Source organism: Camelus dromedarius, chromosome 1, assembly GCF_036321535.1.
Source record: "Camelus dromedarius isolate mCamDro1 chromosome 1, mCamDro1.pat, whole genome shotgun sequence".
Taxonomy (NCBI): domain Eukaryota; kingdom Metazoa; phylum Chordata; class Mammalia; order Artiodactyla; family Camelidae; genus Camelus; species Camelus dromedarius.
In genome coordinates this window covers 84,008,164-84,029,602 of record NC_087436.1, presented here as the reverse complement: position 1 = coordinate 84,029,602, position 21,439 = coordinate 84,008,164, and the positions used below count along the sequence as shown (strand labels likewise).

General features: G+C 37.9%; 1 long non-coding RNA gene and 1 pseudogene across 1 annotated transcript; both read left to right on the top strand.

The window, feature by feature from the left end:
* LOC116147104 (non-histone chromosomal protein HMG-14-like) overlaps positions 1-2,318 on the top strand; it is a 35,188-nt pseudogene extending 32,870 nt beyond the window's left edge.
* A 1,485-nt stretch (positions 2,319-3,803) lies between these two features.
* Positions 3,804-14,792, top strand: LOC105091559 (uncharacterized). The gene is made up of 5 exons (XR_010381130.1): positions 3,804-4,144; positions 4,371-4,530; positions 5,037-5,158; positions 7,243-7,399; positions 11,011-14,792. It is a non-coding gene; the product is annotated as an uncharacterized LOC105091559 (long non-coding RNA).
* The last annotated feature ends 6,647 nt before the right edge of the window (positions 14,793-21,439 follow it).

Sequence of the window (21,439 nt, the reverse complement as noted above, 5' to 3'; positions counted from 1 at the left end):
ATTTGGAAGGAGAAACTGCATGACTAGCCCAGCTCCTTCCTCTTTCCTTATTCTGGGGAGTGAGAATTCTCTGCTTCCCTGGGAACTCATTCCACTCCTGTTCGGAGAGGTTTGCTGTGGTCCAGTGTTGCTTTGTAGATACACGCGCCTAATTTGGGGATTCAGTCTGATGTAACTGACTTGCTTACAGACATAAGCATGTCCTTTCACTGGTCCTTTCAATAACAAGTTGATACTCTGTCCTCTTTCTGCTGAAACTTAGCTTTATTTATCAATTGGTTTAGACCTAGACCAGGCAGGGGGAACTGTTTATTTGTGCCCCCTCAAAGATACCACATTTCAGCAGAAGGTAGTGGCCCATGTTATGGTGACCAAAGCACTCTTTTCTGCCACTGTCATGAAATAGCAATGGATTCAGTCATTCATTAAGAAATATCTGCTGAACATCTATAACGTGCTAGGCCCTGAGGGTACATCAATGAACAAAACAGTCAAATCCCTTTCTTTATGAAATTCATATTTTAATGAAAGAGAAAAAGGAAGATATAAAAATAATATGTATGGAGGTTTCTTAAAAACTAAAAATAGATTTGCCATGTGATCCAGAAATCCCACTCCTGGGCATACATCCAGAGAAAACTCTAATCCAAAAAGACACATGCACCCCAATGTTCACAGCAGCACTATTTACAATAGCCAAGATATGGAAGCAACCTAAATGTCCATCGACAGATGACTGGATAAAGAAAATGTGACATATATATAAACTGGAATACTACTCAGCCATAAAAAGAAATGGAATAGTATCATTTGCAGCAACATGGATGGACCTAGAGATTATCATACTAAGTGAAGTAAGTCAAAGAAAGATAAATATATGGTGTCACTTAAATGTGGACTCTTTAAAAAATGACACAGGCGGATCCCAGCAGCTCGGGTGGTGGGAGGAGCGGCAGCGGCCACGAAGCCCAGCTTCGCGAAGGCTCTCAGCGCGCCGCGGCCCGCAGGCACCCGGCACATTCCTGCCCCGCTGCCATGATGCCCAAGAGGAAGGTCAGTTCCGCCGAGGGGGCGGCGAAAGAGGAGCCCAAGAGGAGATCAGCAAGGTTGTCCGCTAAACCTGCTTCTGCGAAAGTGGAAACAAAGCCCAAAAAGGCGGCAGGAAAGGATAAATCTTCAAAGAAGTGCAAACAAAAGGGAAAAGGGGAGCAAAGGGAAAACAGGCCGAAGTGGCTAACCAAGAGACAAAAGATTTACCTGCAGAAAACGGAGAAACTAAAAATGAGATGAAGCAGGAGAGAAAGAAGCGAACTCTGATTAATAGCATACACCTGGGCTTATCAGTCGTCCCTGTCTCCCTTCTTGTACAATCCAGAGGAATATTTTTATCAACTATTTTGTAAATGCAAGTTTTTTAGTAGCTCTAGAAACATTTTCAAGAAGGAGGGAATCCCACCTCATCCCATTTTTTAAGTGTAAATGCTTTTTTTTAAGAGGTGAAATAATTTGCTGGTTGTTTATTTTTTGATACAACCAGAAAATAGTGGGATATTGAATATGGGAGGCTTTGATTGTTTTCAGTGTCAGCTTAACATTCCACAGATAGGGGGTTAGTTTTTATATCCTGTAATACAGAGCATAATTAAATTGCAGTATGGAGTCAGTTGTGCATTTAATGTCTTGAACACTTTAAATTACTTCTCTTCCCATATTGTTTTTGGTAGAATTGTTTCCTAAAGCAAACCACTCCTTGATCTTGGCTCTCCTCTATCGGAATTTTGTGTACTCTGTAACATCTTTGGTCGTGGTAGTCCAGTTTTCCTAGTAACTTTGTTAGTGTGCTGTGAACGATTGAAAATTTTAGTATGTAGTGTATATGATATTAAATTGTGAATTGGTGGGACTTATGATGTAACAGCATATCAACATTGGATGATACTGGTACTTGATACCCTGTTAAGGAAAATTTGCTTTCAAATTTTCAGCTGGAAAGTCACTGGAATAACTGTTTGGAAAAGAGTCACAACTACATGATTTTTGGTGTGTGTGTTAAGAATTGTGTACAAATTGAAATGTTTGTACTGATCCTCAAAACAACCAATAAAATCTCAGTTGTGAAAGAAAAAATAATAAAAAAATTAAAAAATGACACAAACGAACTTACAAAATAGAAACTCATGGATACAGGAGACAAACTTATGGTTACTAGGGGGCACAGGGGAGAGGGAGGGATAATTTGGGAGTTTGGGATTGGCTGATACAAACTATGTAAAGAATAAACAACAAGGTCCTACTGCATAGCACAGAGAACTATGTTCAATGTCTTGTAGTAACCTGTAATGAAATAGAATATATATATATATATATATATATATATATATATATATATATATATATAAAAGAATCACTATACTATACACCAGAAACTAATACAACACTGCAAATCAAAAACATATCGAGAAAAAATAAAATTAATAAAAAAAAAAAGTAAATGGGAAAAAAACATGTTAAAGGGCTGAAGAGTGGAGTAAGATGGGGGTAAAGGGTAGCCTCATTGAAAACATAACATGTGAAACACTTGCACAAAGAATTGAAAACAATGAGAGGGTAGACAATGGAGATATTTGGTGAAGAGGAGACAGCTCTGAGGCAGGAAGACTGAAGAGGCCAGTGAGGCTGGAGAAGAGGGATTAGAGGAAAGGAGAGGGGGGCAGTTTATGGGATAAGAGGTCACAGAGCTGATGGGGAGAGGGAAGCAGGTTCTGTAGAACAGTGAAGGCTGTGATAATGCTTTATGCTTTCACTCAGAGTGATGTGGGCTATCACTGAAGGATTTAAGCTGAGGAACAACATTATCTGACTCATGTTTTCAAGGGATTGCTCTTGCTTCTGTGTTGAGACTGAACCTAGAGGGAGCAGTATAGTAACAGGGAAATCAGTTAGATTATGGCAACAATCCAAGTGAGAGGGGATGGTGTCCTGGAAGAGTGGGGGCAGAATGGTAACAAGTTTTCAGATGCTGGATATATTTTACAGATTGAGCCAAGAGGAATTGGCAGTTGGATATGACAGTCTGTGCTATTAACTACTTTCCAAGGTAAATGCCCTCTTAAGAAACCATGAATAAACCTCATAAAGTCCATCAGGGATCCCTGCCTCTGTAGGAATCATATCTCAATCATTTAAGCAGAGCTTTTGCAATTCAAGTTACTGCCAATGTAATTGGGAAGTGAAGTCTGGTCCAGAAGGACTCACTTTGACATACCACTTGGTAGAGAATTTAAATTCTTGCTCTCCTGATATCAATAAACACTTTTAGAATATGCTGTGTATATAAACATATAAAACATATGGCTTTAATAAAAAAAGTATTGATAAATCAATATCCAATCTCATATCCGTAGTAGCAGCTAAAAGAGTATCTCCTATGTACCACATTTAGAGTCTACTAAAAGGAGACAGTGCATCTGATATTTTGTGAAATTCTGTTCAATTTAAATCATTATACATTTTTCAAGAGTACTGGGAAAATGCATCATCCATCTTCTTTTTAAGCTTTTACTTAAAAGACCAAAAGAAGATCCAGCCACTAAACAGGAACATGTTAAAAGACTGTTTTTCTAATTTTTCAATTTATAGGCCATTTAAATCAAGTATGACTTGATGAACTCAACTCAGGAATGACAATTCCAAGATTATGAGATAAAATTCCATAGACATTTCTTGAAAGACTACAACTTGTTTGTACTCTTCTATCTAATGTAAAGTTGTAAAACTATCAATTTCTAAGGTAAGTAATAAAATATTTGACTAGTCATCTATATTTCCATTAATTATTATTCAAAGGTAACCAAGGTGAATCAAAAAGTACCCTTGTCGTCACAGTATTACCAGGAACACTTGTTGGGAACAAAAGGAAAATGCTAATGTTTACTTGCTATTTGAATAAAGTTATAAATATTAGAATATGAAGGAAAATGACCTATAATCACAGATGTGTATGGTGTAATCTCTCCTCCCATTGACAGTTGCCATCCATGCCAACTCCACATGCTATTTCCTTTTATCTGTTACTCTGCTGTGTTTGAAGAAACATCCAAGCATCATATCATGAATGACCTTCCCTCCTACTCCAGAGGCAAAGGTAACAAAGTGGATGTCAGTATCTCCCTAGATGAACAGGAAGAATGTCAAGGACCTGTTTTTACAACTGAGTAATCTGGGAGTTTTTTTCATTGAGAGATTCTATTGTTTTTTCCACTTCCATCGGTAACAAAACAGGGAAATGAGGTTTTAAAAAATCAATGTTCAATGTAAACAAATCATCAGGGCTCCACTTGGCTCCTTAGTGTTCTATGTTTACTTTACAGATGTAACCTTTCCAGGCATTGGCCAATTCCGGTGTGATAAATAAAATTATCTTTAAAATTGGAGTATGACGTCACCACATAGTATGATGGAAACAAAGATATAGCCAGTGCCCATTTATTCAGAATGACAGGAAACTGTATAACTGGATAGTCTCATTAGGTAAGAATTATTGTACATAAACCACCAATTTTCCAAGAAATAGAGTAAAAACAGAATATATTTAAACTATAGTAAGTACAAATTAACCCATTTGGTTCACAGCAGTAACTATGCCATGCTAGTAATTCTGAATAACAGTTTAGGCTGTTAGATACTACGCTGAATCAATGCTAGCTTTTTTTTTTTAAATTGAAGTATAGTCAGTTATAATGTGTCAATTTCTGATGTACAATATAATGTTTTAGTCATATATATACATACATATATTCATTTCCGTATTTCTTCACTATAGGTTACTGTAAGATATTAAATATAGTTCTCTGTGCTACACAGAGAAAATTTATTTATCTATTTTATGTATAGTAGTTAATATTTGCAAATCTCAAACTCCCAATTTGTCCCCTCCCACCTGCTTTCCCTGCTAACCATAAGTTTGTTTACTATGTCTATGAATCTGTTTCTGTTTTGCAGATAAGTTCATTAGTGTCTTCCTTTTTTTTTTTTAGTTCCATATGTAAATGATATCGTATGGTATTTTTCTTTCTCTTTCTGGCTTACTTCACTTGGAATGATCATCTCCAGGTCCATCTATGTTGCTGCAAATGGCATTATTTTACTCTTTTTATGGGTGAGTAGTATTCCATTGTATAAACTAATTTGAAAAGATACATGCACCCCAATGTTCATTGCAGCACTATATACAATAGCCAAGACATGAAAACAACCTAAATGTCCATTGACAGAGGAGTGGATAAATCTGTGGTATATTTATACAATACTAGCTTTCTAATTTGACTTGAAAGTTGTTAATTTCAACAAATTTCTGCCACATAAGTACATCATTATTTGTCTTTCTTATAGATATATACAAATGTACATCTTTATAACTCCTGTAATTTGAGATTTTTAAAATATTTCATTTCAGAGAAAGAGGAAGAAAGGAGAGAAAATGACTAGGATAATCCTCACATAAGAATAATAGAGAAAAAGGCACATCTATTTTCTACATTACTTCTAAATACTAATCATACAGTATTAAGTTTCATGGCTTAAAATATTTTTAAATTCTGATTGAATTTATAAAAATTTATTTAGCTGTGTACCCTTGTCCTACACTTGCTTTTATATTGTAGCAAGAATAAACTTTCTAATCAGAAAGATTGAATTTGTAGCATAATAAATCAGAATACAAAATATCCTCGAAATACTTTCCCTTGCTTTGGATACTGATTAGGAAACAGCCTATGCTTTTGAAATCCAAAGATCAATCTTACCTTTATTTTGTGCTTATTTAAGTTTCAAATTCTGTATTCAACGTAGAACTGTATTTTGATAGCAACCAAAAGCTTTCCGCTCCTCTGAAATTTTACTAGCCTCCTAAGAAGTAAAAATACCTTCAGTTTTTGTTGTCTTTGAAAGGTCTATAGCTTCCCAGGAATGCAGGCATTTTAAACTGGCCCAGCAGAGAGAGCCCAGCTAATTCTAGCAAGAAGGAAAAGTCCGAGGAGATTCAGGCAGCCAAAGCATCCCTGCCCAATAGGCATCCGAGGCATGAACACTGAACACGAGGAAGATGCAGCGTGAGGCTGCAGTGGACACTCACCTCCCCTGCTCCCCTCTGATCCTCTTTCCCAGCATTCACCGTCTTCTGACTACAGTGCTGCTAACAGCTGAGCCTGTGACTTTCAGAGGCTCACCCTTGTGTATTGGAGTTACCTTGCCCAGAAGTGCCTGGCAGGTTAGGTCCCCACATACACAGACTGCCAGGTCTACCTGTAGCCAATGGCTGATTCCTAGGTGGGAACAAAATCCCCACTCCTTTCCCCCAGATGAGACAGTCTCTGAAAGCTTATTCATACTCCAGAGCTACCTGTGGGGTCAGGCTGAGCCTGAAGATACACCTGAAATCACACCATTGCTTGGCTGCTTCTCCTCCATCTGCTCACTTGTTTCTCCAGGCAGCCCTCCTTTCTAAATCACTTGCACCTGAATCCTTAACTAAACGTTCCCTTGATGTTGTAGATCAAGGGCACTTGATCTACAACAGAGACAAAGCTCAGTATTCGAGTCACAGCCACAGCATTTTAGTTCAGGCAAGTAGGTATCCAAGTTAGAAAATAGATGCAGAAATAGGGGATTTGGGGTAGGTGACATTCAGATCAGGATCTGGGGCTGAAAGGCAGCTTCAGGGAATTCTAATGGCCACAATCAAAAAGGATTGCTGTTCAGGGGCAGAACTCAGTTCTTTTGGAGGAGAATGGGACTTTCGCAAATTGTAAGAATGGCAAATGGGAAGAGGAACCAAAACAGAGGTTAGTTACAAAAAGTGTGGCAAACATTTTAATTTTTTCATGCCTTTTTTTTTTGTCCTTCCACCTGGAATACCTATTCCCAATCTCCCCATATTGCCTTCTGTTGAATCTGAAAATTTGAATTAGTCTTTGAAAACACAGTCTTGATGTCTCCTCCTCTATAAAGCCTTTTCAGTGCCCATAACACAGGCATAATCACTCTTTCCTCTCTACCACCTCTATAATGGGTACATAACTGGGTGCAATTATCATCCAATATTATATAATCACTCTTTTCTCTCTGCCACCTCTATAATGGGTACATAGCTGGGTGCAATTATCATCCAATATTATTGTTCATGTTTCATTTTTCTCCCTTTATAAATTGTGACAGCTGTCTTATTCATCATTTTATCCCTAGAACCTGTCATGATGTTGAAAGCACCTAACGTGAATTGACAGGAATAGCTCCTAGAACAATGAAGAATCCCAATTACATGACTGAGGAAAAAGCACAAAAATAGACGGGAGCTGCTCACATAGATCCCACCAAAGCTGGGCTGGTAAATCGGATCCAGGCAAGTAGTCGAGAAGTAAGAGGCACACCTGAGGGGTTGGGAAGGGCGGTAGCTATCATGGGGCAAAGAACCAGACTGGCTTGGAGAAGTATTTATTTCTGGGTTCATGCCTTTCATACTCTCAAACTGGTGAATTACATAAATATCTTATTTTGTTTTCCTACACATGAAAGACCAAATTTCTTTACATTACATTAAAAAAGTAACTATTAAGATCCTATCAAGTAAACAGTTACCTTTTTTTTTTCCTTCCCTCTTCTACAATCTGGTGTTATTATGATTGTTTAATGGTTGAAGAAATGAAGTTTAAATCCTATTTGCTACCCAGTTAAAGAATTTATTAAAGAAATTCATTCCAATTACTAGCTTAAATGATGATTTTAAATTACCTGTGCATTTTATTCAGTACTTTTCCCCTATAACTTTAGAAAATAGATGGCTGTTGATTTTGGGAATCCTATCAGTGTTTTGGTATCCTAATTCATACAATTATAGCCAGCTTATCAACTTACTGTAAAAAAATAAACCCCATTGATTGCACTTAATCTATTCCCTGGTTCAACAAGTGTGGAAACAAAAATGATGGGAAAAAAAAAGACTTCAACAGCTAACTTTATGGCATAATTGTCAATTCAAACAACACACTTAGTTTTCCTTTTTATCACTGTCATGATTCCCCTTCTTAGCACTGCAACTTCTCAATGTCAAGTGGAGTAAAGATAAGTATTATACAACACGTAAAGTGACTCTCACTGACTTCAGAATGGTTCATCTTGAAGTACTTGAAGACTGAAGTGCATTCTGAGAGAACAACCTTATCCAGTCTGTATTTTAACCCATGACCCACATTTCTTGCAGCCAAAAGGGGGTCCTGCTATCTTTCATCCTGAATAGGTTCCATCCTCTCTTTCATATTTGGAAAATGCCAGTGAACTGGAATCTTCCAACAGTGCTAGCTTCAGTTTACCCCGAACTCTCACACCATGTCCAGATTTGTTGATCCTTCTCTCCTCAGTGTCCTAGTGTTTGGTCTTCCTCTCTTCCACCATGCTGAATTCATTAGTTCAGTATTTTATTGTCTAAATGTGGAGCTATTCCCATGGGCTTCTTACCAGATTTCTTACCTGTAGCCTACTCCTGATACAGCCACCAAACTTCTCTTCCTAAAACATGAATTATATCACGTTATACCCCCTGGGAAACTTTCAGTGCTTCCCGCTCACTTTTTGTCAGAGTAAGAGTGTTGCCACCTTCCCTGGTAATTCAAGATGTTACTTTCCCTGAGTGCTGCTCTCACAGTAGACCGCTTGCCGGCCAGTGGCAAGCATTGCCTTCTACCGTCTTTGGCTTTATTTACTCCCACAGCGTGTAATTCTCTTTCTCCCAATCAGATTCCTATTCATCCCTCAATGCCCTTCTCAAATGCCGTCTTCTCCATTAAATACTTTCCTTTGAGTTTTCTAATCAGAATTCACTACACATTTCATAGGCATCTTAAATTGTAAAGACTGTGTCTTAATCAAGTTTGTCTTGATTGTCCAATACTGAAAACAATATCTAGCCTATAAAGCATGTTCAATTAATGTTTCTTTAATTAAAGAATTTTCTGAATTTTCTGTCTTGGAATATTATAAGATCCAGCTCAGTCTCAGAGTGACAGCCTATAAATCTAAACTTTAAACTACTACTAGAATCACTTAGGTAAGACTTAAGTGAGCTTGTCCTTCTAATTACTAAAATGTTTCAATGACCCTCTGTCATTCATTCAAGCAGTTCGATAAATATTCTTGGAGGACCTAGTATACAATAGGCACTGGGAATAAAAGTGTAAGCACAACAGACGTCCTCCAGGTCTTCATGGAGATGAATCTAGAGCAAGATCTAGTTAAATCACACCCACTTGCACACACAAAGGACAAATGATCCTAACCGCTTAGAAGAAAGTGCAAAGTAAACAACAAGGTTCTACTGTATAGCACAGGGAACTATATTCAATATCTTGCAATAACCTATAATAAAAAAGAATATGGAAAGAAATACATGGATATGTATAACCGAATCACTATGCTATACACCAGAAATTAACACAACATTGTAAACCGACTATTCTTCGATTAAAAAAAATTTTTTTTTAAGAAGGAAGTGCAAGATGTATGAAAGAGAACAACAAGAAATCTGGACCTATCTTATTTGCCTTTCAGTCTCCAAAGTCTGAAAAATTATCACGGTTACCACCAAAGCTTATTACAAGTATATTGAACCAAATAGGATTTTCTGTGCTTTACTGTTACGTAACATCAAACAAATGTCAGGGAAACTGTCAAGAGGCCTATTCATCTTACTCAGTTTATCTTTTTAGTTCATTAGAGGTGAAAAGTTTTCAACACTGCTCATACAGATATGGGTAAATACATCTTCTATGCAAAAAGTCCTTATGCTTTTACATGAATCCCAAATTTAAATTTAAATATAGTGGAAAATGGTGGAAATGTGGAAAATGTAGAAACAGGTAGAACAGAGATAAATGACAAGAAGCTAGAAACAGAATAATAAAAATGAGCAGGGAGAAATATAAATAAAATTATAAAGAGAAGAGGAAACTTGGAGTGGACATCTAGGGAAGTTTCTTCTACACATCTCTATGCACATTAAAATCTTTACCCAGTAGCTGGCTTTCTTTCTTATTCCTCTGTCAACACTAAAGAGCTAAATTGAATTTCATGTTATGAAATTGTTAAAACAGACATGATTTTTTTATAGCTACAGATACCATACCCATGTCTTTGCTTTTTCCTTTAAAAGATCAGATACATATTTGTGTCTTACCAAAATTTTTTGTGGGCCATATAATCACTATTGGAACTACTCACGTCCACTGTGTAGTGTGAAAGGAGCCACGAACAATACATAAACAGACGGGGTGTCTGTGTTCTAATAAAACTTCCTTTACAAAAACAAACATCCACTCTATGAGCTGTAATTCACTAACCCCCATCTTAGAGGAAAATATACTGTTTGAACACCCACACACGTCTATGCAAAGTGCCATGTGTATGTTTGGGTTATATAACGTGTCATTCACATGAAGAAAGGTATATGTTATTCTAGGGTTCAGTCTTCATTAAACTATTTATACAATATGAAATATATTTTAAATATATTGTAATCTTCATCTTCCCCTTTTTATGAGCCAGTATCCAATTCATATATGTATATTAATCTTTGTTTTTTATGATACTCCATTTTTGATAATCAATGATTCTTTTTATAATTATTTTTTGGAAGAATCCTGCTTTAATGCAAATAGCAAGTTTGAGATATTTGTGTGTGTATGTGTACTACCTAAGCTAATCACTGTTCCCCCACTGTAGTATAACCCTGTAACTTTAACTATGAATGTTAGTCTGTAGAAACAGGTCCAGCCACCTAATCCTTCAAATTTACTATCTTCATCATTGAGAGTTATGCCCTATAGATAGGCCAATAGCTCTTTTTTCCTGTAGGAATGTACCACTGGGTAGTTAACTGATGCCCCCTTTCTAGGAGACAATGCAGACATTTCCAGGAGAGTTACTCTAATAGAAAATGTTTTTATGCCTTTTTTTTTCCAGGTAGAAGAGGAAACACACACTTAATTGAAGAAAGGCAACGGCCGGCCCATTATCGTAGGCTCCAGCAGTTTTCCTGATTGAGAGTACAATCAGAACTCAGCAGATGATCCTTTTCCTTTCTTCTTATCAGCTCAGTATGCAGTTTCCACGACTTAGTTACCTTGGCCCTGTCACCGGGGTACATGGCAAGACCAGAGGCCAAGCAAAGATACTTTAAAGACAATAATGATGACTGGATATTTACAGAATGAAAGTCAAAATTGTGCACTGCAAAAAAGAGAGAGGGAGTTTACAGAAAGAGGCCCATAGCCAAATTAATTCCTTCTAAAACTGAGGTTTGTGTTACCTGGTCATTAAGTCTGAGCTCAAAGAACTGAAGCTGACAGCTAAATTATAGGCAAAAGTCACTGTAAGGTACTGATCTCATAGCCTTTTCGCACCAATCTATGTATGGGGCTATTTTCTGTGTTTGGTGTGTTAATCTGATCCTGCCAGCTCTACCCAGGTAGAACTCCAGATGAAGCCTGAGAAATCAATGGAGGAATTGTACACAGACAGGATTCAGGAAGGTAGAAAAGCAGGGTGGGGCTTAGGGCCCCTGGAAAGACAGCAGGCTTGAATTGGGCCTTTGATATTATATCCATTAAGTCTGACTAGCATGACTGCCAACAACATTCTGGTCCTGGATTTGTAGATTGAGCTATGTCCCCTCTAACCACAAAGTGAGGGAACACAGGCAGCTTTTTCTTCAGTTATAGCAAATAACTGGTTGATCAAGTTAAATATTTATAGAAACACAAGAGAAGAGCATGGCCCAGCAATCTCTAAGTTTAGCAGTCTTACTAAATGAATTACCTTTATTTCAGTTTTCTCATTTCTGCTAGCATCCTTAGCAAGATTTAGCAATGCCAGCTAAATTTGAATTTCAGTTAAATAATGAATAGTGCTGTGGAAGTATACCCTCTGCAACAGTTGGGACATATATTCTTTTTTTTTTTTGTCTGAAATTCAAATTTAATTGGGCATCTTGCATTTCATCTGGCAGCTCTAATTCTTAGTAAAGCATGGAAGATGGAACGGGGTGACGCTTCATGTGGGAATATTCATCACTGGATGGATAAATTGGCACTGAGGTTTTCCATGCTATGGTTCATTATAGACCAAATGAGATCAGTTTATTGTTTCTTATATAGACACACATAATTAATTCAGAATAATTGGGGAAGGCCAGTCTGAAATAGTAAAATATTTTAAAGTAAATGATACAGTTTAAGGAAAGGAATCTTACAGACTCCAGTCAATTGACAGGCACTCAAAAATATATATTAAAAGAATTATGTGAGATAAATTGTCCATTACTGTATAGTTGGCTTGGTTATTTAATTAATTCCAATTGAAGCTAATAAAGTAGTAAGTTTATTCCCTTGAATAAAACAGGTAATTGTCATGTAAAGCCACTTGAGATGGAAAGCAAAATAGAAAGTAGGAAATAATAAAAGATTATTAGACAAAGATTAAAGGGAAAATCTCTCCTCTTGAAATTAATACAAGATAATAACAACACTATTGAACACTTACTATTTTTCATATATTTGGGTTGCACATTTTGCCAGGCACTTTATATACATCAGCTCATTTTGTCTTTTAATCCTCACAATAACCTTATGCTATAGATACTCCTTCGGTCTCTGTTTTATAGATAAGGAAATCGGGGCTTAAGACTGATTAAGAAAAGTTACACAGAGGCAGGCCCTAGTCCTTAATCCAGATTTTCATAAAATTCCACACTCGGAGCCATTAAGTAATATCAACCCCAACAAGTAAAAGACCAATTTGATGTAAACTTGACAATAGGACATAGGTTAGAATAAAATAAGAAGTAACTAAGGTTGAAAGACTCAGAAATCAGGACACACAAGCATAGAAAATATAAATGAAGAGGACAAATTAAGAACCTGTCAGTCTATTTTCCAATGTAACTGGAGATTACTTATGACCATAAGGTGGCTAGAATCTTGTGCTAGAGAAGTGAACGATGTTACTGTGCAGTTTAAGAAAGCTCCCAAAGTGAATCAGAAATACCCTACTGGTGGAGAACGACTGCTTTGGACAGATGCACTTTACTAATACATACAAGTGATTCATTAGGCTGCCATATGTTGGGAATATTGATTGAGACATAGGGTTGAATGTGACAGGAATGGCACTTTTGTCATTAATTATCACTATGGAAAATGGCTTCCATTTGGGGTGGCTACCAAGGACTCATTGGGCATGGATAGAGCACATGTTAGGAAAACATCCTTTTGTGAAAATAGAATACATTATTAAAGTTGCTGATGGCTTAATCAGCTATACAGTGTCAGGAGGAAATAAAAATTTGAGTATCCAAAAAGATCAACACAGGAAAGAAATAAACATCTAAATGTAATAGTATACCTTTTATAAAGTGCTTACTTGCTTTGAAATTAAAACTTTAATGCCTTGCATGAGTTTTCTCTCCCAAGATTTAGAAGTCACAAAATAGTACCATTCCCTTCCCTTCCTGGGTTCAAAACCACCTGAGACAAAGGCACAGAGCTCAGATAGTATGGTATGTTTTATTATAATAAATTTCTGATTGGAAGGCATGACTTGTCTTAGATTTATGGCCACAACAGGCCTCCTCTACTTCACCCTTGAATTAGACAAATGTTCCAGCCAGTAACAAGCAGTTCTGGGCAATCATAGGCCTGATCTTGCAGGTTTATAACATGGAGAAGTAGAAAATTAATACTTCTGGCAGGCAAGTTGCAACCCAAAGTGAAAGAGGACACATATAAAATGGCACATTCTAAGCAGTTTTTTCAAACTCAATAAACAAACAACTTCTCTTTCCCAGGAACAGTGATGAGGGGCTGGGAAGAGGCCAGGAATGTCACTGGAGCTGAAAAGAAATGGAGATTCTCCCAAAACATGGACCTTTCTCCATCCTATTCAAGCTGAAGCCTCAGTTGATGAAGTCATTCAGCAACTTTAGAGAGTCAAAGCAACTAGAACCTTTGGAATCAAGATTTGATACTATTTGAATTTTGCAGTAAAAATAACTATAGCAGGAACACTTACTTAATGCTTATCATATGGCAGGCCCTATTCTAAACCCTTTACAGATATCATTTCATTTAATCCTTCCAATTATCCTATGAGGGAGATTCTATTATGGTCCACATTTTACAGTTTGGGAAACTGAGGCACAGAACAGTTAAGAATAATCCTCCATATTTTGGCCAGTGGTCCTTCTACTGTAAGTCCCCTTGCCTTCCACCTGTGCGGGATCAGAGACCCAGGAAATTTTGGCACAATTTTCTGCATTTGTTCTTTAGACAATAGGCCTTCGTTTGGTCTCTGTCCTCAAATGCTGCATCCTACATGGGATTCGATAAGCCTTAGGCTTTTTCTAAACCAGGCAGTTTCCTTCCCTGGTCTTTGTATCCACCTTCATTCACAAAGATGCTCCAACTGTTAAAATTTCCCTCAACAGAGGGGCTGTGTATCTGCCTTCTTTCTAATCTTTCTGAATTTGCCAGTCTAACTTTTCTAGATTTCTTATCCACAAGCATTTGCTCAAGTCGTCTGCAGATCTCTCAGGCAAAACAGGATGCTCCAGCAGCCCAGCAGGGAATGTGAAATGAGCTCTTCTCTGTCTCCTCCATGTGGCACCAATCCCACCGTGTTTAAAATTAGGGCCCACTTACCCTTTCACTGGATTTCAGTCTCTAAATATACACATTTAAAAATCTAAATGTACTTGCTTCTTGAATTTTTTTTTCTGTCTGTCCCACCTTGATTTGTTTAAGTCTGTTATTTGAACTTGGTTTGCTATCTGCTGTCCCTTCTCTATTAAGAAATTCCTGATGCCAACTTTGGTCTTTAGTTCTTCCTTCTCAGTCTGGCTCATACTTGTCTGCAGACTGGTAACCCAGTCTTTCCCTGCGATCCTCAAACTACTAGCAGGCATGGCCAGCATTTTAAAATGTAGAATATAATTAAATGGAATCATGTTTAAGAGAATACAATGCTCATGATAATTATGAGTATTTTTGTGACTTTTTTCTTCAGATATGTGACAGTGTGTGTGTACATGTGTATATTAGAGACCACAAGGTCAGTGCTGGGTGAGAAGTAGGCTGGCCCAAGGAGGCTGTATTCAGGCAGAAAAGCATGACTATATGCTGGGGGAACAGAAGGAGGTCCAAGGCAAGATTGTTTTTCCCCATCAGAAGGAAATGGATAGCAGTGATGACACACACACACTCCAAACTAGAGCTGAGGGACAAAGCTTTTAAAATGTAAAGATATCAGATCACAGAAGAAGGACTGAGTTCCAATGACCTCTAACTTAGTGTAAAATGATTTAGGTCATATATTAGAAGGATTGAGTCTAAGTAGGGCATTTTGAAAAAGTCTGGGACAGCTAACTTCCAAACTATGTGCAATTTAAGAAGGCTGAAATGTTAAAAGTCTTGCTGAATAACATGAACCTTGACTTGAAATAAGCACAGAATGACTTCATGTAGCTATGATGTCCCTCATCAGCACTGGGGACCACAGGAAAAGAACTGAGAGAGTGGTAGCTCAAGATTGGCCACAAGAGGACGTGGCCAAAAAAGGCTAGGGTGTGGGTGAGGGAGTTCAGCATGTGGGATGACAACTACTGTTATGCTGGGCAGAAAAGCACTGGAAAAGCTGATCGCCAGGGGCAGGCTGTGTATCTGTCCACAATGAGAAGAAGGAGAGGATTCTAGGAAGGTAATCTGCATCACTTATTGGGTGAAATATTTATTACATATTAATAAATAGGATGCCTGAGGCAAGTAAGTCAGATAGAAGTTTGGGTATCCTTACTTAAATTTCCTGGCTCTGGTCTTCCCTAAATAAATTGGCTATTGCATAGCAACTTAGGTGATGGAGGAAAATAGGAAATCAGAAGTGGGAGGTAATTCTGAAACAGATTCCTCTCCCTCCATTCTACAGTAGTTCTTGAATCTTCTTTCTGCTTTCTTCTATTTTACAATAGACTTAATTGGTTAATAAGTCTTTTTAAATTATTCAAGTGGCATTGATTAAATCTTGAAAATCATCTTGAAATGAAAAAAATCTGCTCATTCACTATTGTTCACTGTTCCAGTTATCTACCACGGTGTTAAAAAATGCCAACAGTTAGTGACTTAAACTGATGAATTTTGTTCCCAAATATGTAGTTTATGGGGGGGGGGTGGCATCTTGACCCTGCTCTACTCAGCTCCAACTGGGGTGGCTCCAAGGCTGGGGTCTGGAATCATCTAAAGATTCATTCACACCCATGTCTGTCACTTGGCACTAGCTGTTGACTGGGACCTGAGCTGGGATTGCCTACCAGGACCTCTGCACAGGGCCTCTCCATGTGGCCCGGGCTTCCTGACAATATGGTGGTTGGATTTTTAGGGCAAGCATTCCAAAAGAGAGGCAGCCAGATGGAAGCTGTATCACTTTTCATAACTGACCTTCAGAAGCATCACTTCCATGCATTGCAATCATTTGGGCAGTCACAAAGTTCCACCCAAGTTCAAGGGAGAAGAGAAACAGACACGCTAAAGTCACTTGTACACATTCTTTTCATCTAGGCAGTCACAAAGGTCTGCCAGGTTTCAAAGGGAAGAGAAGTAGATAGATTCTTCCTCTTGATGGGGAAATGGCAAAGGGCAAACAGCTGATCCTGAGAATATTGCTTTGGCCATTTTTGGAAAATACAGTTTGCCACACTTAGTAAACTTCTTTTCAAAAATAAAAAAGTATGAAAAGTAAAATCCAATTTCATTTAGTTACAGAAAAGAAAGTCTAAAAGCTTTCTCAAATGGAAGCAGTGAGATAGGTATTGTTACCTTTCTTCTGCAAACCACAGATTTCCTGAGGTTTTGCGTCAATGGGAATTTTATCCTAGCAGTCAAAGGCATGATTTGACCCTAGGTTTTTCTATGGGTGCGTCTTAGAGCAGAATCTGAGGGTATAAGTAAAATGCTCTTCTGCTGGAAGCTTATTTTAGACATAAGTAACGAATGAATCACTAAATAGCTTATGGCTATGTTTTTATTGATTTATGACTCATCAGGTGCTCCAATCTCTCAGGCAAAAATAGTGTCTTTCCATGTAGGTGATTTGCTTTATCAGACCTCGTGGGGGGAAAGAATTCTCTGCTTTATGTTTTACCCTGCTCTTGAGAAGTGACTAAGATGCTCACTTTGGAAGATGCATTAACTTTTCAAGCTATATAAATTCCATTTATGAAATTATGTCTCCTTGGGCATGATTATCTGAAAGGGTTAGTGCTCTCTCTCAGCATACGAGTTTACTTCTAAGACCCAGGCCTCCCAGTACACACAGGGTACCACAAAAGGGAGATCAGGGATCTGTTCTGGGAAGTTGTGCTCAGGATCAGGAAATGAGTCAGGTGACCGCCAAAGTGCCTGAGCATCTTTGTCCACTGTCAGAAGCAGAGGATGACTCCCTATATCTCATGGCCTTACACTTTTATTCACATCACTTTTTCCCTGCTGAGAGAACCCTACTTCCAACTCAACCATCATCAATTCCAGGAAGCCACGGAAAGCCTCTCTACACTTTGCCAACATTATAATTACTATTCGTCTATCAGAAGGAGCTCAGCATCAGATTCAACTACTTATTTATTAATTCCATATAGTACTTTCTATATTGTCTCTTCTTTAGCACTTAACACAGTATGTTAAATTATCCTTTATTTTCCTTTCCCATTGGAGACATCAATAATCTTTCTTCTTCTGGTACCCAAAATAAGCCCTGCCAGATAGACGTGGCTTTCCAACATTGAATTCACGTTAGACTCCCCAAGGAACTTTTTGAAAATACCAATCCCCGAAACTCACCCCATACAAATTAAGTCACAATTGCAGAGCAGGGGAGAAAGCCAGGCATTGGGGCATTGGGATTTTTAAAAAAGCTTTCCTGGATTATCCAGTGGTCAGTCGAAATAGAGAACCACCAACATAGAGGATACCCAGCGGTGTTTTCCTGAATGAGGTTTGTCCACTGAGCACTAAGTTCTCATTACAGATCCTTGAAGTATCCGCATTCTACAAAATGTAAGAATCCTAGCTGATACGCTCAGTAAGTAACTTTCCTTTTCCCCCAGCTAGAATAAAGCAGGAACTTCACAGGCAAATGTATTTCAAGCCATTTTACACAAAGGGTTTTACACAAAAATCATTTCTTTCCTAGAGTACAAACTTTAGGTAACAATTTAACCTGATGCGGAAAAAGAAATTAAAGGCTCTTCAAATGTTATCATGGCCAACATGTGGTTAATCATAAAATAGAATAATCTAGGCCATGGCTTTCAAATTGTGTTCAGGGGAAATGTTTAAAACAAATCCCATGATTTGTATACAGTTGACCCTTGAACAACTCAAGATGAAACTGTGCGGGTCCACTTACATGAGGATATTTTTCAATAGTAAGCACTACAATACTACAAGGTTCAGGGTTGGTTGAATCTGCGGATGTGGAGCGAACCACAGAGGTCAGCTATAAATTAACCCCCCTACATTGTTCAAGGGTCAACTTGTATTTTTATATAGCTCTATATACGCCATATGCCATACTTTAACATATTGGTGATTACTGATATATTAAGATACGTTGGTGGTTAGAATTCCTTTTGTGGCACTTCTGCCATACCATGTGCTTGTGCACATGCATACACACACACACACAAGTACCTTTTCTGGAAATCAAACCTGCTTAGGTCTGCTCACATAAAATTGTGTAAGTGAGTTCATTACTAAAGCATGTGTGTGCTAGTCTCAACCATATGCTGGCAAGATTTAGGAGCACTAGCTTAGGGGCTGTAGTTCTCCTGGCCAAGAAAAAAATCAATTGTGCAATAAGAATGCATAATATATCACAATGCAATGCCTTAATGTCATAGATAACTTAATACATTTACACTTTAGGTGTTCCTTTTCAGATGTTCACATTATAGGGAATGCAAACATTATTATATATTGGTGATATAATTTTGATACAAACATATACCAGATACTTCTATTTCACACTTCCAGATCAATTCAGCTGAGGAGTATCTGCTATTTTAAAGTAATCTTTTTTAATGATGATCATTTACCCTTATAACTACTTACTTTCATGAATCCAGTATATACAACTAAAAATGTAATAAGTTGTACATTGTTGCTGATAAAGTGCAGTGATTCTTAACCGTAAATAGATTTTATTAGCAAATTTGCCCTAACTAATGAGCTAATACATTGATTTCAGTAATTGCGTTTATTACAAGTAAATACATACTTGAACTTACATATTACATTTATTAACCAAATACAACTTTCATATTTTATACATAAGTATTTCAGATGGTTTTCTTAGAGAAGTGGCAGATTCAAATGCTTTAAAAAATAAACAAAAACCTTGAGAATCTACTGATTTACATGACTGGAATTCAACATCTCTCAAATTTCTCCTCTCCTTTCCATCCTCATTACACACACTTTGCTTCTGTTCAACATGGTCTCCCCCACAAGCTATTCCAAAAATCCCTTAAGTGCTGATTTTGTCTCCAGGAATAACTACCAGCATTCCCGCTGCCCACTGCCACCTGAGTAATCCTTCTAAAACCCTGATGTGATCGTGTCACTCTACCAAGTACAAACCTTCAGTGTTTCTCCATTGCCTCCAAGTTAGGTCTGAACTTGGTTAGCATGGCGTTCAAGACATTGAAGTTTCCTCTTCTAGATTTCCACCCCCAAGAATTCCTTCTGAGTCTCCTCAGCCTTTGCTTTGTGGGATTCCTCTCCATCACCATGACTGACTCAGGCCATTCCTCTACCTGGAATGTTTTGATCCCTCCTCTTTCTTCCTCAGGTATAACTAGAGAACACAAATTCATCCTTCAAAACCCTACTTAAGTGCAGCATCCTCTGATGCTTTCCTTTATATCCTCTTAAACCCCTTTATTTATATGGGTCTGTTTCCCTTGCTAAACCACGAACTCTTTAGGAGCTGGGACTAGACTATATATACCTCAGTTTAGTATAGGAAGCACAGCAAATTATGCAATGCTTAGTATATGGTAGGTACTCAGTATAGATTAAAGCAAGCTACATCATAATTCTCGAGTGTCTACTACTACTTCTTATGCAGGATATTTAAAAATCAATTCTCAGTATAAAGCAGATTGAAATTTCTGTAATGGTATTTAACATAGTTACAAGCACATTATTACCAGGTAGTACCTAGGCTTCTCAGGAAACTAAAGGCACAGCACCTCCAAACAGAGGTAACTGCTTGCTACTTTCCAAACACACATGGTTGGCTATTGTTATGAGAAATATACATGGTAAGTAGATTCTTCTAGGAGAGTCAGATTACCAGATCAAGACTTTAAGCGTGCAATTGGTATTTTAGTAAAGTTTTGTAGTGTGTGTGGAACTGTGTTTTTCCAGAAAACCAAACCTTCTTAGGAAAATAGATTTTTTTCAGATACATCTTAGGGAGTATGGGAAATGCCAGACATGTATGTAAATCAGTGCAATCATGTTTAAAATTGGAGCTAACTGAGGTTTTTTTCCAAACCTCTTAGACTGCAAGTATAATGTTTGTCAGTTGCACATTTTGTAATCACTATATCTTAAAGCTCCGATTTATGTGCAGGAGGGATGGTGGCAGACTTCTCTGCTTGGCTGTATTCTCCTTGGCATACTTCTTGTGGATATCAACTGTTAGGAACCCTAATTCTCTTAGTTAGTAAATCTCTAACTAAATAGGCTAATTAGGAGAAATAATATATTAATGGTCTGCAGCCACGTCAAGCCAAAATAATTCTCCTGTCCTTCCATTAGGCAGGAAGGGAAGAGGGAGCAGGAGCTGAATTTAGTATTCCTTGTTGCCCACTAAGATTAAGGTTTGGCATCAAAATGTCTCAAGTTTGGCTTGACTCTGAGGGCTATTAGGTTTAAATGCTTTTCTTCTGGGGACCTAGCTTTCTAGTTCAGCACAGAGGACTACTCTGCAAGCATACAGGACTGCTTCTGAAAGCACCACTGGCCATTTTAGGGAATGAGGAAGACTGTACTGACCAGAAGCTGTCTCCACACGTTGTAGGTAGAATGAAAGGAATACTGCAGAAAGCTCATTGCGGAATTGGTGGAGGAACTCTGCCCGCCTCCAAAAAAATGAGAGCATGCTGGAGTAACATTTGATTTTAGGAGGATGAGGCAAATGAGCTGCAGGACTTCATTTTGGTTCCTAGAGGATTAGTTAGTGGAAATGCCTCCCAAGAGACTCCTTCTCTGTCCTTTGCTGGAGCGGTGGAACTTGGAACTCGGAGTAACTGAGGAATCTCTGCTGGGTCACGTGGCTA